This window comes from Monodelphis domestica, chromosome 4 (assembly GCF_027887165.1).
Source record: "Monodelphis domestica isolate mMonDom1 chromosome 4, mMonDom1.pri, whole genome shotgun sequence".
Lineage (NCBI taxonomy): Eukaryota > Metazoa > Chordata > Mammalia > Didelphimorphia > Didelphidae > Monodelphis > Monodelphis domestica.
In genome coordinates this window covers 279359443-279377083 of record NC_077230.1, presented here as the reverse complement: position 1 = coordinate 279377083, position 17641 = coordinate 279359443, and the positions used below count along the sequence as shown (strand labels likewise).

The following is a 17641-nucleotide window of genomic DNA, read 5'->3' as shown; positions in this document are numbered from 1 at the left end:
CATGGTTTAAACTATTAACACTTAAAACTGCACTAAGACCTTTGGGACACTCCCCTCCTACCAACCCCTCCCTCCTTCCCATTTGAACTCCACAACAATTTTACAATCTTGTTAAATAAGTTCTATAGATATTATTGGGCAGTTATATGGTGTGGTGGATAGAGCACTAAGCTTGGAATCAAGGAAGAGACCTGAGTTCAAATTTGACCTCAGACATTTACTAGTTGTATGATTCTGGGTAAGTCCCTTAACTCTATTTGCTCCAGTTTCCTCATATGTAAAATGAGTTAGATAAGGACATGGCAAATCATTCCAGTTTTTTTTTCTTTGCCAAAAAAAAAAAAATCCCAAACCCAAGTGAGGTAATGAAGAATTGGATGTGCTTGAACAACATCAAACAGATATTATTCCCATTTTACAGATGAGGAAATAAAAGGTCAAAGAGTTAAATGCTTTTATCAGTCATCACAGAATGGAGATTGGAGGTGTGATTTGAACCTCAATTTTGCTTCACTTTAAGTCAAACATTCTTTCCACCATACTACTTAGTGTATATGAACTAATTGATTACTTTTTGGACCTTCGGCTAGTCATATAACTGCTTGAGCCCTCAGTTTCCTCATTTATAAAGTAAGGGGCCCTATCTAGATGATTTCTAAGGACACTTATTCTCCGAAAACCAGTAACATGCACAGTGGGCCATTCACAGTTGGGATACTGAGGCTTCATTTGCTGGTGGAGACACTAAGATGCTGGGAGATCCAAAGATGAAAGCCAGTGGAGGAGAATAATTATGTCCCACTCTAGTGCCCTGGATCCATGCAGGAACAACATAGTCTCTAGACTAACAACAAATAGGTCATGGATGTCTTTCCACTATGTAGAGTGTATTTGGCTCCCCATGAGCCATTACAAACATAAGGGTCAGGAAGACTTTCAGGGAAAGCAGAGGAAATGAAAACTGGTGAATGGGAATTACCATCGGTCTTCCCTGCTGTTTAGTTACCTTCATCACATATAGATTGAAGCAGCCATAAGAATCCCCAGACCAGAGTTCATGCCAGGCACAGCAGAAATCTTCTGGGGCTAAGGGGAGCATCTGTGGGGATAACAAAGGGATTCAGTCTGATTGATGTGAGTGCAGCGGGCAGCTGGGGAATCATGGAGGAACTGCTGTTTGTGACTGAGCTGAGTTGATGTCTCTGCTGGGCTCCATGGTAGGACAGGCTCTGAACTACCCAGGACACTCTGGGCAGGATTTGCAAGGCACAATTTGGTAGAAAGTTTTATTGGGGAACTGTGACTTTGATAGTCATGCCCCACAGAGCTCTTTACCCACAGGAAGCTATTGAGGCCATTCCTCTTCTTTCCTTAATCTTCCTGACTAATGCTGCCATTTTCTCTCTTCTAGTTTGGGCACCCTGGACCCTCATGGACCCATCTCTAGAAAGGTAGACATGCTTCAATGGGGACAGAAACTTGGTAAGAAATACCTGGTTGGGACCCATCCATAATTCCTAGCAGGTACATCCAGTTATTTTCAGATTTCAAAGGATATGAGAAGGATTTGGGTCTGACCTGGGATATTGAGAAGAGATGGATGATCCCTCTTGTGGGTATAGAGTATTGTTCTGGGGAAGCCCAGTTCTGATGTGTTTGTGCACACAATGGCTGTGAGCCCTGTTTTATTCCTTCTCTACCATTTGTCCTGGACCTAACTTTTCCATCCTCCCCCTTTCCCCTTCCTCTACTCTGCCCCCCCTCCCAGGGCCAGTTCTATTACATTATACCTGTAAGTGGAATGATGTCATTACTTCTTGGAGTGACAGTTTCTCTTTGCTGTTTACCACACATCCCCACACACTCCTCATACCAGATATCTTCCTATTATTTTCAAAGTGTTATAATGGTGGGTCTAGAGCTGTGCTAGAGAATGCAAATTTCCTCTATAAACTCTCTCATTACCAAGTCTTTTCCACTTATTCAGTTTTTTTTTAAGGAGCTGGGGGGCTGTATTCATACTAGTTAGTGAGCTATGAAATGGTACCAAAAAGTATGTATTTGGTAATGCAAGGCCCTTATGAAAGGCTAGCTTACCCTTCTGCCCTTGATGCTTGGATGAGTCTCTCTGGTGTAGTTCCTGAGCTTGTCCTACCCAATCTGGAATCTAGGAGAGCTCTTAGAACTTTTGATCACTTGAGGCAAGGGGAGAGGTGGGTATGAACACAGGAACCTGACCCCACCTCAAAATCCAAACCAAAGAATTCCCACAGATAGGAGGCAAAGCCAAGTCCTAAGGATCCTTCACTGGGGCATTACCCTGTCTTGGAGAAAAACTCCATACAGCTTACAAAGTTTCTCCATGAGGAGATAAAGGATTCAGTGGGGCTAAGTATGAATTTAAAGGATTTAGAACTGGAAGAGACTTCATAGATCTTCTAACATGGGGCTCTTAACTTTTTTTATAGACCCCATTGGCAGTTTGATGAAGCCTTTTCTCAGAATGTTTGTTGCCTACATTAATAATTGAAGGAAATGTTAAATATCAATTAGAGGTAAATGGACAAAAAGATATACTTTTATAGACAAGGAAACTGAGGCACAGGAAATTAAGTGACTTTCCTTGTACCACACAACTGGTAAATTACAAATTCAGGATTCCAACCCAGGTCCTCAGAGCCCAGATGGATTTTCCACTATATTATTGCCTCCTTCTGACTTGCCAGGAGCCCTGACCACAAGGTTTATTGAACAATATTGCAAAATGTTTTAAGAAACTGGGAAGCTAGATAGACAGAATATATACATAGTGGAAAATCAGTTAGGGGATAGAGGATCTGGATTCAGATTCAGACTCTGCCATTTACTAGCCATGCGGACTTGGGCTAGTCATTTTAATGTTTGGGGTTCTCACCAAATGAAATAAAATGAAGGAGTTGGCCTAGATTACCTTTAAGGTTTCACTTATATAGAACAAAACCCAAGAAAGGGAAAAATAATGAAGCCTGCTTGGCTTTAAAAGAGAAAACAAGGTTAAGATGAAGATTTATGGCAAGCAGAGCCCTCAAGCGGTCCTACATGGCTGCCCCATCACACACACTTTTGAAGTGGCTAGTGCCACAGAAATTTCCCTTTCCACCTAATAGCTAGCTAGACCTCTCGATTCCTCTTCCTTTATCTCCTCCATCCTTATCTCCATCCCTACCCCAGAACAGAGAGCCTCATTACCATTGCAGAAGCCTTCCTAATAGCCCGAGGGCTGGCACTAACCAAGGGAAAACAATAATAATTCCTCAAGCTAAAATCCTGAAGACTCCACGGGTTCCGGTAGCGAGAAGGTCTCCCAGTTTCCTGGCTGAACTTTTAACCCCACCCCGATCCCAGTCTGATCCTTCCGCGGCAGGTGCCCTTTGGCAGGACGGCCACCTGCTGAATTTGGCAAGCACATTCATCCCCCGGGACGCCTCCTCCTGCTCTACCTCAAGGGCTCTCTCAGTTCACCAACTCCCCTGATCACTCCCGGCTCTCCCCGACTGCTAAATAGAGGACAAAGAAAAAGAAGACAACTTACTTGCTGAGAGGATTGCTTCCTGTGTCCAGATGACAGCAACTTTGGGGGCAACTGGTCAAGGCAGCTCTGGGACCACAGTCAAGGATTCCCTCAGGGACTCTCCAATCTGAGCCATTACCAGCGCACGGATGGCTTCCGTCTCCGGAGCTCAGGGTTTCTTAACCTCTTCCTACCTGTTCCTGTCCTTGCCTTGGGGCTATGTGGGTGGAAGCTGGATAGTGCCATCCTGTTCCCTCTTCTGCCTGTTCAATCACTCTCCCCTCTCCCTCCCCTCCCTTGCTTTTTGACTAGCGCTCTCTCTCTCTCTCTCTCTCTCTCTCTCTCTCTCTCTCTCTCTCTCTCTCTCTCTCTCTCTCTCTCTCCACTCTCCCCCACCCCTATTTCTCTCTCTTTGCAACAAATGAATTCTCTCTATAACAAAGCTATTTAAAGGGCCAGGAGAAGAGGGGGTTAGAAAGCCAAAGATAGAGAAAGACCGAGAGCGAGACAGAGAGCAAGAGTAATCCCATGCGATCTGGGAACATCTCTCTGAATGAATAGAGGAAAGGTTGGGGAAAGGAGAGGAGAAAACCGTTTCCTCTGGGAGTGAGTAAGAGATCTTGGGAGAAAAAAAAAAAAACATCCCTGGCTCTTTCCCTCGTGCCCTGCCCTCCCCCACTTTGCCTATAGCCATCCTGTGTATTCCCTCTCCCTGGTTCCTACCAGATGCTGAAAATACACAGTTGATAAATTTCCCTAGATGTGCTGGGTTGTCACCTCTGATCTCCAAGACTTCCTCTTATCACAAAGATGCAAATAGGGAGAGAGAAAATGGGAGAAGGGTGATTATAGAAGAAAGAAGGAAGAAAACCAGGAATCAAAGAAAGGAATCTCACAGTGGGCTGAAAAATGATAATCATCTTCAATAAGCCAATCTATCAATCTAAGAACATTTATTAAGCACCTAATATGTGCTAGGCATTATGCTAGGTACCAGAGATAAAAAGACAAAGAATGAAATATGAACTGCCTTCATGGAATCTGTATTCTATTAGCACATATATAAGCATATAGAGACTAACAAAAAATAAATATGGGGTATTTTAGGGAGTGAAAACATAAGTGGTTAAGAGTGTATCAAGAAAGACTTTGCATAGAAAATAATGCTTAAGCTGTGTCTTGGAAAACCCTGAAGTCTCCACCAGTTCTGGTAGCAAGACTACATAAAATGTGATAGGGTGTAGATCTGAATTCTAGCCGTGTGACCTTGGGCAAGTCACAACCATTCCAGGGCTCAGTTCCTGCATGAAATGAAGAGGTTAAGACTTAGTAGCTGCTAAGGTGCCTCATATTTCTAAATCCTTAATTATTTTAAGTAGAGTCTAGTCCTCTGTTCAAATATCAACCCCATATCCAGACTTTCAGAGATGCCAGTGGTGGTATCTCAGTGGTACCAGTGGTCTTCTTACTTAAGAAGAGTATCCTGGGCCCTCCTTGTAAGGCAATGACAACATAGATATTAGAAAGCTACTGGAAATAAGGAAAATTGTTAAGTCTAAATTGGGTAATGGAATAAAGAAGCAACTTTTCCAGGATTCATAAACTGGTCTTCCTTACTATCCCTCCCTGTTACCTCCTCAATTCAGAAATGTGTAAGGGTAAAGTGTAAATGGAACCCATCATCATTATTATTGTCATTTGTGGTAGAAATGACCAGGGAGATTTGATTCCTAGCCACTAGGAGCTTGAGATACTTCAGAGATGTTGAACACATTTTTAAAAATGGCATTCAAGTAGCTGAGCAAAAGAACCAAGGCTTGGTATAAATTCAGGCATATAGGAAAAGATTTTCTGTTGTCTCAGTTCCATATTGACCCTTCCACTGAATTCCTTTTCCATATCCTGTACCACTTCAACCAAATTTGTTTTCCCTCCAAGTTGATCTAAGGGATTTTCTAACAATAGCTGCTGTATATTTAATGATTTATCTGCATCATCTCATTTGATACTCAAAAAGACCCTGTGAGGTAGGTGCTATTATTATCCTCATTTTACATATCCAGAAATTGAAGTTCAAAACAGGTAAGTGACTTGTCCACTGATAAGAAATTAGTGTTTACAGGTAGAAGGTAAAGGTCTGAACTCACCCCTGTGACTCCCCAATCATCTCCTCTCTTTAGTGTTCAATCTCTCCCTGTCAACTAACTCCCCACCCTGCTATCTACAAATTTGGTCAGGCCTCCTGTATCCTTCAAAAAAAATCTCTTGGCCTTATTATTCCCTTAAAGTAGCATCCAATGTATTTTCTGCATTTCATAGCCAAATTCCTTGAAAAAGCTGTCTATTCTCTTTGCTTCCACTTCCTCTCCTCTCACTAGAATCTTAACACTTTGCAATCTGGCTTCCAAAAGTTGTCTCTAAAGTTACCAATGGATTCCTAATTTCCAAAACCATTCGTCTAAAAGATCACTGACAAAATTTCTCTATAAGGGTATACCAGGGCTCTGTGGGAATAAGCAGGGTCCTAGAGGGCTAAATTGGGCTTTTCCCTTTGCTCATCCTGATTGACCTATCAGTATCATTTGGCACATCAATCTTCTCCACTTAATCGTTCCCTCCTCTTTGGGTTCTGGTGACATTGCTCATTTTTGGTTCTCCTTCTTGGTTTATCTACTCCTCCTCAGTCCATTTGGGTGATTCTCTCCTGGATCATCTATGTCTTGTCTCCTAACTATAAGTATACCCTAAGATTGACCAGAACCCTCTTTTCTCTTTTCTCTGCTATGGTGATCTCAACTGTTTCTTTGGGTTCAACTATCATCTCTTAAGCAAACAATTATCTGATTCATATAACCAGGACAAATCGGTCTCCTGAGCTCCAGTCATATATCCTCAATTGCTTGGACATTTCTTCCATGATTTCCCATAAACATCAACATAATTCAAACAGAAGTCATTATCTTTCACTCCAACTATACCCCTTCTCCTAGCTTCCCTATTTCTGTTGGGGAGATCAATTATTTTAGTCAGTCAGATGCACAACCTCAAAAATATCCTTGATATTTAATTCTCCTATATCTACCATATTCAATCATTTGTGAAGCCATGACTTCTACTTTCCCAACTTTGCAACATCCATTCTTTTTTCCCACTCACATGACAACCACCTTATTTAGGCTCTCAGCATTTCTAACAGAGACTATTGCACTAACCTCCAAATTGTTTCCCCTTATTGATTCACCTCTTTCCAGTCTATCCATCTGCCTAGGTGTGAAATTAATATCCATAAGGCAGACCTCTGACACCATGTCATGACCCTACTCAAAAAAATTCCAGTAGCTCCTGATTGCTTTTAAGATCAAATGCAAATTTCTTTTTGGCATTCTTAGCCCTTCACAGCATGACTCCAGCCTACTTTTCCAGGTACTATTCATATCCAACTCTCTATGATCCCATGGACTATACTGTCCACTTTTTTTGGCAAAGATTCGCCATTTCCTTCTTCAGTAGATTAAGGCAAACAGAGGTTAAGTGACTTGCCCAAGATCACACACATAGTAAGTATATGAGGCTGGATTTGGAGTCCCCAATGTTACTAGTGGAAAACACAGATGTCTGAAATTATTTATTGTATATTCTCTCTGCATGGTGTACTTGATAAAGAGTAGTTTTTGATAAAGAGGCTGACAGGGGTGGGAAGCTAGGTGTCTCAATGATAGAGAACCCCTGGAGATAGAGTTCTTGGGTTCAAATCTGATCTCAGATAATTCCTAGCTATGTGATCCTCAGCAAGTCACTTAATCCCAATTGTCTAGCCCTTACCTCTCTTCACCTAGGAACCCCAAAATACTTAGACTCAATTAGAAGACAGAGGTAAAGGGTTAAAAAAAAAGAATAGTCTTTGGAGTTGTGAAGATAGGATTAACTCTCCCCTTGCCTATTTTTAGCTAATCAAATCAAAAAATTTAAGTACCCCTACTTGACATTAAGTTAGATTTCTCAAGTCACTTGCTAAAGTGGGTGACAACTCCAGAGGCTACTGCCCAGCCCTTGGTGTTTTTGTCAAAACTAAAGCTTGTATTGATAAGCTAAAGCTGTTATAACTATAAATGAACTAAGGTTGGTACTGAGTATTGCTAGATGGATGATAATGCCAAGCTGTTACAGTAAACTAAAGCTGTCAGGGTTAAACTAACTTGTGGGCAGTGGATGGAAGGCTGGAAACAGTTGAATACAACCCTTATTTATTTTCTTCTATGGGAAGAGGTAGGGAGAGGAAATAGAAGGATAGAAATTAGGATTTGGGACTAAGATAGGAAATCTCGTAACCTTATACTAAAATCTCTAAATAGAACCTCCCTGCCCCCCAAAAAACCAACTAGCTGATTTCTTTGCAGCCTCTTCTTTGCCTGCAAGCAGGCCACCTTAGACTATTCTCTCTAAACTAAAATTAAATTCTGTCTTACTACCCTATGCTAAATGATGAACCTTAAATTAATAATGAACTCCTTAAAGTAACCCCAAAGCTGCCAGAACCAACTGTCAGAGTGACCTCTTGACAGAGAGTGAACCTGAACAGCTCAGGACTCCTCTTCCCTCAAATCCAAATGGCAGACAGTCCAGCTGTTCTGTCCATTCTGAAAAGAACAGACCTCCCAGTCACTGTCTTCTTCCCAACTCTGTATTGCAGACAAAATCTAAACCTTCACTGCCAGATTCTCCTGATGTAGAGAGAAATCTGATCCAGCACCTTCCAACTCCACTCAGCCAAGGCCAGAGCAAAATGGAGTGTCTAACTGACCTTATTCCCTGGTTTTATGCTTTTCTCTTAAAGGACCAGAAGCAAGATCTGTCTTTTCTATCTCTTAAAGGAGACAGCATACAAATAAAAAAAAAAAACACCTTTCTCTGACCTAAACTTCTGCTCCTAATGAGACAGAATACACTAAATAAAACTCCTTATAACATTGGGCAATGCTAAGCAAATTGAAAGACTGTGATTGGTTCCCATAAAGTGGGGAAGGGACAGGAAGTGACATGGAAAAAAGACTATTAAAAAGTCCTGAACTTCCTGTCCAAGGGTCTTCTCCTTTGGACTTCTCCTTTGAACTTATTCTCCTTTGTAGTTCATCTTTGGAGACTCTGCAACTCTGCATCAGTGAGCTGGACTGATAGAGGTGACTCTTTCCCTGGATCCTGTGTCAGATTGCTGGGTAAGTAGTGAAGTAGTATACTGAAATTTTATATCTATATCTATATATATATGTATATATATATACACACACATATATATATAACTAAACTAAAACAATTGTTTATTTAGATAAGGGAGGAAGGGAAAGGAATTGGGATGATCTATCTAAAACTATAAATAACATTTCCCCCCCAAATTAAGTTGATAACCTATACTATTTAATACTTCTCTGCCTACAAATCTAATTCCTACAATTAGCTAAATTAACCCCCCTATTTAATATATAAAAGTGGTAAGGAATTGAAGATAGCAGGAACAAGGCTCAAAGGAAAGGTCTCACTGGCAGATAGCACTTGGATGTCTTGAGCAGATTTGTTGGAACTCATTCTCAGCATCAACAGGATCCATAGGAACAGGCTGGATCACAAGGAAAGCCACAGGAGAGAGAATAGCTCTCTAGGTCTACCGAAGGAGACTAGGCAGAAACTCTTCTTCCTGTCTGCTTAATTGTCCCTCTGAGAAGCAGTGCCAGCCCTGTCACTTCTCCAGAGTCCTGGAACCTTCCTCTTTGCCTTGCAGGATCTGCTGCTCCTGCTTTCCTTATAACAGTAGCTGGCCTTCCTTTCCTGGCTTCTGGAGAGATTGGTTCCAGAGAGGCCTTCCTTTCCTGGAGGAGGCTGCCTTGGTGGAACTCTTGCTGAAGACTCCACCAAGACTCCTGGCTTAAGAGACTACCACGACTCCATGTGGAGATCCGGACTTAAAAACCCTTGCTGGGTGATAAGTTGGACAGAAATTACAGGGTATCTAGGTAGGCAATCCTTTCTATTTCTGCCCTATATTTCTCTCTTTTACTATATCTCTATTAAACTACATTGTTAAGAGAGGCTAACAGACTCGTGACTTAACAGTTAATTTTTTAAATCGGTGACCACAATATTACTTTAGAACTTTCATATTTGGCATAAAACCTAAACTTTAAATTCTTACAGAGTCCGGAAGACACGGATTCAAATCCTATCTCTGAAACATACTAAGTGATTACAGGCAAGTCAAATGACCCCTTGGTAGATCCTCAATTCTCTTAAACTATAAGTTATTGAAGTGCTGCCAAGCTGCATAGGTGAATAAACTTTCTACATTAGGAGAGTTTCCTTTACAAGCACAATCACCAGTTCCCATCCCTCTTCTTCCCCTCTGCCCCCCCCAAAAAGGTGAAGGGATGAATAATTTATGTACAAAGAAAAGTTATAGATCCAGAACTTCAGAACTGGAAAGGACCCATTACCTCATTTGTTTTACTTATTATTGTTGATTCCTATCCAATTCTTTGTTTTCTTGGCAAATATATGGGAGTAGTTTGCTATTTCCTTCTTCAGTGGCAAATGAAGGTTATGTGACTTGCCCAAGGTCATACAACTAAGAAGTTTCTGAGACGATTTGGTTGTCCTAAATTAAAATCCAGCCTCAGACATTTACTGGCTGGGTAATGATGGGCAAGTTCCTTAACCCCATTTGCCTTAGTTTTTTGCATCTATAAAATGAGTGGAGAAGAAAATGGCAACCCACTCCAGTATCTTTGCCAAGAAACCCCAAATGGGTTATGAGAAATTGGACATTACTGAAATGAGTGAACATCAACTTTCTGAACCAACTGAAGCACCCTGCTACCTCTAAATAATGTTGCTAGGAACTGGGAAACAGAAAACCGGATTTAATTCCCAGTAGTCCGGGACAGAAAATGAAAACATTGGTGATTCTAGTGCTAGTTTGTGAGAATTAGGCAAATTACTTAACTGTTTGCTCCAGCTTCCATTTTTCCAATCAGAAGATGCTAATAGCTGAGATAATAGCTAGAATACTCTTTGGAACAAAGGTGTTAAGTATATCCTTCAAAGGCTGAAAATTGATGAGGAGCTTAAAAGCAGCTGAGAATTGTATGTGTTTTCCTTGATAATTAGAGATCAGAGACCTATCTTACCTTTCCTTATTTACCTGCTTTAATCCTCTTAACCAAACCATAGATACATTTTCAGAGCTGTTTTTATTTCTCATGTATACCCTGGGAACCTGGGCTGTACAACCTATGCCAAGAGATTATCATGATTTTTACACTACTGAAAAGTTTGATTAATAATACTTGTAAGTATTTACATCTGGGGGTGTTGTTAGGTTCAAATGAGACAATGTCTCTGAGCACTTTGCAAACTTTAAAGCCTATGTAAATATTAGTTGTTTTAAAAATTACATTTCTATTATTTATTTTTATTATATTTTGTCATTTTATTATCCTTTTGTTAGGAATCCTAGTTAAATGTTTCACTGTGACATGGATGTGACCCTGGATTCTCACACACCATGCCTCTGGAGTATAATTTCTGACATGTTTGATTATGATGGAAAGGCTCTGAAGACAGATTTGGCAATAGAGAACATTGGATCATATCATTCCCTGCTCAATATACTCCAGTGGCTCCTTATCACTATGATTAAATAGAAATTCCTTTGTTTGGAATTTAAAGGCTATCACAGCTTGGCCTCTTCCTACCTTTCTAGTCTTCTTAAACATTATAGTCTTCTACACACTCATTCTACTGTCCATCCATACTGACCTACTTGCCTTTCCTCATACATGACCTCCCATCTCCTATTTCCATGCCTTTGTCGTAGCTATCTCATGGCTGAAATGTTCACTTTTCTCATCCTTGCCTCTTAGTTTCCCTGACTTCCTTCAAGTGTCAGTTCAAATGGTCTTCTAGAAAATGGTCCCCATCCCATTCTCAAACTCTGGCTCCTGGTGCCTTCCTCATTAGGCTCACCTTCCATTTAATCATCTGTATACATCTTGTATGTGCCTATGTACAAACATTTGTCTCACCTCTCAGAATGTTGGGAGAGTACTAGGTCCTGAAATCTGGAATATTGACCATCCCTTCTGCTCCTGCCTTCTCTCAATTCTGTGCCTTTTTGTTCATCATCCTCTCTAGCTGTAATGATCTCCCCAAACAGCTGCCCCCTTTGAAATTCTCCTCTCCCTCCAAGTCCCAGCTCAGTTCTCCCATCTCAATGGATCCTCACCCAACTCCTCCATCCATGAGCAATTGATTCTTTGTCCAAAGCTCTAAGACTACTGTTTGGCAATCTTATATATATGCATAAAACCTTTACTTTCCATATGAAAATCAATACTACAGATTGGCTCAAAGGGAGAAGAGTGGTAAGGGTTAGGCAATAGGGACTAAATGCCCAGGGTCACACAGCTAGGAAGTGAGACCAGATTTGAATCTTACCTCCAAGCCTGGATCTCTATCTGCTGAACCACTAAGCTGCCCTCAATCTCATAGTCTTTTAACTCGTATTGGAGTAGCTTGTGTATTTTGTCCTATCTGTAGTTCCTGGCTACCAGATTATAAACCTCTTTAAGACAGAGATTGTTGCTTTTGCCAGTCTTTTTAACACCAGAATTTGGTTTGGTAGCCTGGTAATAATAATGACGATAATAATAAAGCAAATTAGTAAATATTTTCTGTAGTACTTGATGGCTTATAAGATACCTTACAACATATTCTTTCATGTGATCCTTACAACAAATAGAAAGGTAGCTACTTTTTAGAAGATGTAGAAGCGGGTATTTGAAGAGAAGTTAAGTGACTTACCTTGGCAGCTAGTCAGAAATACTCATCTTTTTTGAGTTCAAAACCAGCATTAGACATTTAGTAGCTATATAACTCTGGTCAAGTCACTTAAACCTGTTTCCTCAGTTTTCTCATCTGCAAAATGAACTGGAGAAGGAAATGGAAAACTGTTCCAGTATCTTTGCCAAGAACACTCCAAATGGGATCATAAAGAGTCAGGCCCAACTGAACAACAACAAAAGTGGCCCATGATCATGTAGATAATAAGTATCTGAAGCAAGATTTGAACACAGGTTTTGCTGACTCCAAGTCCTGGACTATTAGATTGTTTATTTTAATTCATTGTCCAACTTTTCTGTTAGAAATATATCACTTTTGGAAATTATTTTTTCTTTGATATTTATAGACATTACTTTTGTATTTATGAAGCTGGTAATGTCTCATAAATATTTACAGCATGATGAAATATTAATTAAAACATAGTAGATTTATAGGCTGTATTCCCAGCTAAATCTTTTGCAGTCTGAACATGACAAATGTTTTAAACTTTTCCTCCTAGGTCACTAGTTGCCCCTGCCAACTCAAGCAGAGCCTGGTGATCATCTATAAGTAGGTATGTCTAAATAATGTGGCATAATTAATTGAATATTGAACTTGAGTCAGAAATGCCTGGGCTCAGGACACCTGATAGTTATATGACCTTTGTCAAGTCAGTAAACTTCAGATTAAATCACTTCTCTTTTCTCAACCTCAGTTTCCTCATCTGTCAAATGAGCTGGAGAAGGAAATGGCAAACCACTCCAGTATATTTGCCAAGAAAATCCCACTTGGAGTCATGAAGAGTCAGATGTGACTGGACAACAATAACAATCGTGGAGAACTGTGGGCCTAAAAGACAACTCGATTTGAAGTCAAAAGATACTACTTGTGTGAGGAGCAAGTCACCTCTCCTTTGGGGGCCTTAGTTTTCTTGTCTGAAAATGAGAGGATTGGACTAAATTAACAGTTTTAAGATCTAAAGTCTAAAAAACCTTTTATACTCTTAATAATCATTGAGGATTCTCAAAGAACTTTTGCTCATGTGAGTTAAATCTACCTATGTTAACTATAAAGAAATGAAAACCAAACCAAAACAAAACAAAACAAATGAAAACATCTTAGCATTATTACAAAAATAGTTTTGACTTCATTGACTCCCCTAAAGGGCTATAAGGATCCTGAAGGGTCTTCATACCACATTGAAAACCTTTGGAGCTGACAACCTCTGAGATCTTTACCAGCTATAAATCTATGCTCCTATTGTCCTAAATCTATGACTATGCCACTTGAATTACATGGTAATTGAGAAGAAAAGACTGACGTGAAAATTATTGCTAAAGAAAAAAGGATGTGATTTGGGGATTAAAATTGAGGAAGGACGAATAAAAAATGACAAATATTTGGGATTTTCTTTTGGTGGAAAATATGACTCACCAACCAAAATAAGGATATCAGAAGGGAGAGCTGATTTTGAGGAAAAGGTGAGTAATTAAATTATATTTTTCAAGGATCTCTGATTTGGAGGAAGTAATCTCTGCCATGCAATCCCCATAGGTCTGAATAGATGATCCTTAGGAGTTTCCTTGTCCCTGATAAGAATTTTATAATCCTGTGGTCACCTTGGGATGAGCCTCTTGGGAATCAGCTTGGCTGGTTCTAAGCATACACCTTCACCAGCAAGCCCATCCTTATGAGACCAAGGCTGCCTAAGCAACTTGGAGCTCTAGTGCCTATTCTCAGTAGAGAGGGAATAGGGAGAAGAGAGGGTTAGTGGAAAGGAGAGGGAGAGGGAGAGGGAGAGGGAGAGGAAGACAGCCTTTCCACTCTGCTACAATAGCCTTTGAGAACCCGGCATCATTGAGCCTTTGGTACAATCAGGTTCTCAGGAAGGACTTCAGTGGAAGATTCTATTCCTGTTTCAAAAAGAAAACTCAAAGGTTTCTTGTTTATGAAATCAGTCTCACTATTGTGGTGCCTCCCACCTCAAGCTGCCAGACAGTCTTTGAGCCTGTAGCTCCAGGACCCAAAACAGAATTTTAATTCATGAAGAAGGAACTGAGGGAGCTTCACAGTGCAAGCCACAGATCAGTTTGGTCTTTCTGCCTCCCTCTGCCAAGCTTTTCATTCCTTATTTTTCTCTCTTCTCCATTCAGGTGCCCAAGTACGGGACAAAGACATTTACTACAATGAATTGGAAATCTGACATATAAATGCTGGGCAGTGCAGTGAAGTGGGTAAAAAATCAGTCTTGAATCCAGCAGATCTGGATTACAGACCTATCTCTGATATATATATGTATGTACATATACATGCACACATAGAAATATATACATACACACATGTATGTATATATACATGCATATAATACATGCCTCTACATATATACACACATGTATGTATGCATGTGTATATGTATGTTGCATGATCCTGGGCATTTTCTAAGAGTATGATTTGTGGAGTTTCCTCTCAGGTATTTCTTATTCCAATGAAATCACAGCTCTCTCCCCATCTCCCACTCCCTCTCCTTGATCTTTTCCCATTCCTTCTCTCTACTCATTTCCCTCTCCCTCTCTTCTTCTGCCCTCCTCCCCTCCTTCTTCCTGTCCCCTTTCTCAGTCCTTCTCTCTCTCTCTCTCTCTCTCTCTCTCTCTCTCTCTCTCTCTCTCTCTCTCTCTCTCTCTCTCTCTCCCTCCGTCTCTCTCTCTGTCTCTGTCTCTCTGTCTCTGTCTCTGTCTCTCTGTCTCTGTCTCTCTCTCTCTCTCTGTCTCTCTCTCTCTCTCATTCCCTCCTCTTCTCCCTATGGCCCTCTTTGTCCTCCCCTCCCATTTTCCCTTCTCCTCTCTCATCTTCTTCCTCCTCTCCCTCTCCTTTTATATCGCTCTCCTTCTTACCCTGCTCTTTGCCCATCCTCTACTCTTTAAAGAGCTGCACTGCACACTTGGAAGGTCTTGGTTTCATAAGACCATCCACACAGAGATGGATAGGGCCTTAGAGACCTTCTAGTCCAGCTTTCTTGTTTTGTAGATGAGGAAACCTAGACCAGAGAATTTAAGAGACTTCCCAATATCATGGAAGCTAATACGGGTAAGGGATTTTAAACTAGGATTTAAAACTAGGCACATTAAACCCAGTTTTCTTTCTATCAGAATGGCTGACGTTTTGGTTTATGTTGCTCGGTGACCCTTTGGCAAATTTCCTTCTTGGTGCTTTCCTTTCCCTTTCATGTTGAATAGGCAATGGGGGCCTACAATGCCTGAGATAGTCTAATCTTTTGCTAATTTCCTCCAGAAAATCCCATCTAGATGCTCACCAGATGTGGAATGTCAGGTTTGTTGTTAAGATGGTTCTTTCCTGCAGTGGCCAATGGTGCCACCTGCCGGTCATAAGTGATTTCTCTCCAGTCACAATGTCCAACAACAATTTAATTTAAGGCAGGAATAATGGAGAGGGTTGGATATCCCTGTTGCATATTGTGAGCTTCCAGTTATCTAAGTTTATGACTAGCATCACAGGCTTTTAGAGAGCAAGTGTGATAGAATAATATCGGTTTAGGAGACCGTCAGGGGTATGATGAGGATGGAAGAGTAGAGGGAAACTTGGGAGAGAAGGCTTAATGCCAACTACACAGTATAGTTATCAAAATTCACATTTATGGAACATAAGGTTGCAAGGTACTTCAGGGGCATCAGCACTCTGGGTGATTAGCAGTAACGAGGTGAGTGAAAGCTTGGAGTTGAGAGCCTTGTGACCTTGTACAAATTCCATGAGTCTTTTTGAGTAAAATGGGGATTTAATATACTTTTATTACAGTGGAGTGCAGCAGAAAGATTCCTGGTTTGAATTCAAGAGTTGGGGCTCAAATCTTGATTCAGTCAGTAACCAGTTGTGTGACCATCATAGTCGCTGGAGGTCTTAGTTTTCTAATCTGTAAAATGGGTGTATTAATACTTGTACTAACTCACTCATGGGATTGTTACAGGGAAATTATTTTGCAAATTGTAAAGCGTAAATGCATACAGCCATTCCCCACTTAAAAGGCTTATTGTCAGACTCCAATAAGATAATGAATAGAAAGTGCTTTATAACCTTTAAAGAACCATATAAATATAAGTTATTATTATTATCTCATTGGAGCCTGACAGCATCATTGTGGGAGTGTTATTATCCCCATTGTATTAAAGACAAAATGCAAAGTCCTCTAATCAGCATTTAAAGCCCTTCACAATCTGGCTCCAGCTTCCATTTCCAGATTTATTACACATTGCTCCCATTTATGAACTCTCCATTCCAATCAAACTGGCCTATTTGTTCCCACTTTAGTACATCATCTCCATGCCTTGGTACAGCCTGTCCTCCATGCCTAGCATCTGCCCCTTAGAATCTTGAGCTCCTTTTAAAGCCCAGCTCAAGTGTTGACTCTTATATAATATCCTTCTTGATCCCCATAGCTTCTAATTTTGCTCCTTTTCCAAAATTATTTTGTATATAGTATCTACTAATATGTATGATATTTATATATTATATATAATGTATGCATATATATACATTTTATATAGACCCATATTCTTATACGTATGTATGAGTGTATCTAAATCTACATCTATATATCTATATTTTTTTTACCTTCACAATAAGGTGTAATCTTTTTGAGAGAAGGAATTATTTCATTTTTGTCCTTATATCCTTAGCACTTCTAGGTGGTACAGTGGATAGGGTGCTGGGTTTGGAATCAGGAAGACTCATCTTTCTCAGTTCAAATCTGGCCTCGGATACTTCCTAGCTGTGTAACCCTATGCAAGTCACTTAACCCTGTCAACCTTAATTTTCTGTAAAATGAGCTGGAGAAGGAAATAGCAAACCACTCTAGTATCTTTGCCAGGAAAACCCAAATGGGTCATGAAGAGTTGGACATGACTAATAACAACAGAATAACAAAAATCTCCACCTAATAGCTGGCAGAGTTCGTGGTACATATTTGGAGCTTAATACATTTACTTGATTAATGCGAAAATTGAATCATAAAAGTTAAATTTCTTGCTCAAGGACCAAGTCTTTGGAGCCCAGGACTCCTGATTCTAGGTGCAGGACTTTTCATAGTATCATAATACCTGTATGGGAAAGAGCCAAGTGGCAATTCTGAGTATGAAAAATGTGGCTTGGTTCTTTTCTTGACTTCACCAGAATCCTTTCCCATCATTCTTTAGGCTAATTGGGCCAGGAAAG

General features: G+C 40.3%; 1 protein-coding gene and 1 long non-coding RNA gene across 3 annotated transcripts in view; one reads left to right on the top strand and one right to left on the bottom strand.

The window, feature by feature from the left end:
* KCNJ5 (potassium inwardly rectifying channel subfamily J member 5) overlaps positions 1 to 4115 on the bottom strand; it is a 48088-nt gene extending 43973 nt beyond the window's left edge. The window contains exons 1-2 of one of the 2 annotated variants that reach the window (XM_007495120.2): positions 3572 to 3926; positions 1007 to 1099 (exon numbers count right to left, since the gene is read on the bottom strand). The gene's annotated coding sequence lies outside the window, so the exon portion shown is untranslated. Of the gene's footprint in view, positions 1 to 1006; positions 1100 to 3571 lie in introns of both variants that reach the window. The other variant, XM_001373194.3, reaches the window with a different exon arrangement.
* A 45-nt stretch (positions 4116 to 4160) lies between these two features.
* On the top strand, positions 4161 to 14177 carry LOC103093586 (uncharacterized). Its single transcript, XR_008911356.1, has 3 exons — positions 4161 to 8763; positions 12939 to 12992; positions 13134 to 14177. It is a non-coding gene; the product is annotated as an uncharacterized LOC103093586 (long non-coding RNA).
* The last annotated feature ends 3464 nt before the right edge of the window (positions 14178 to 17641 follow it).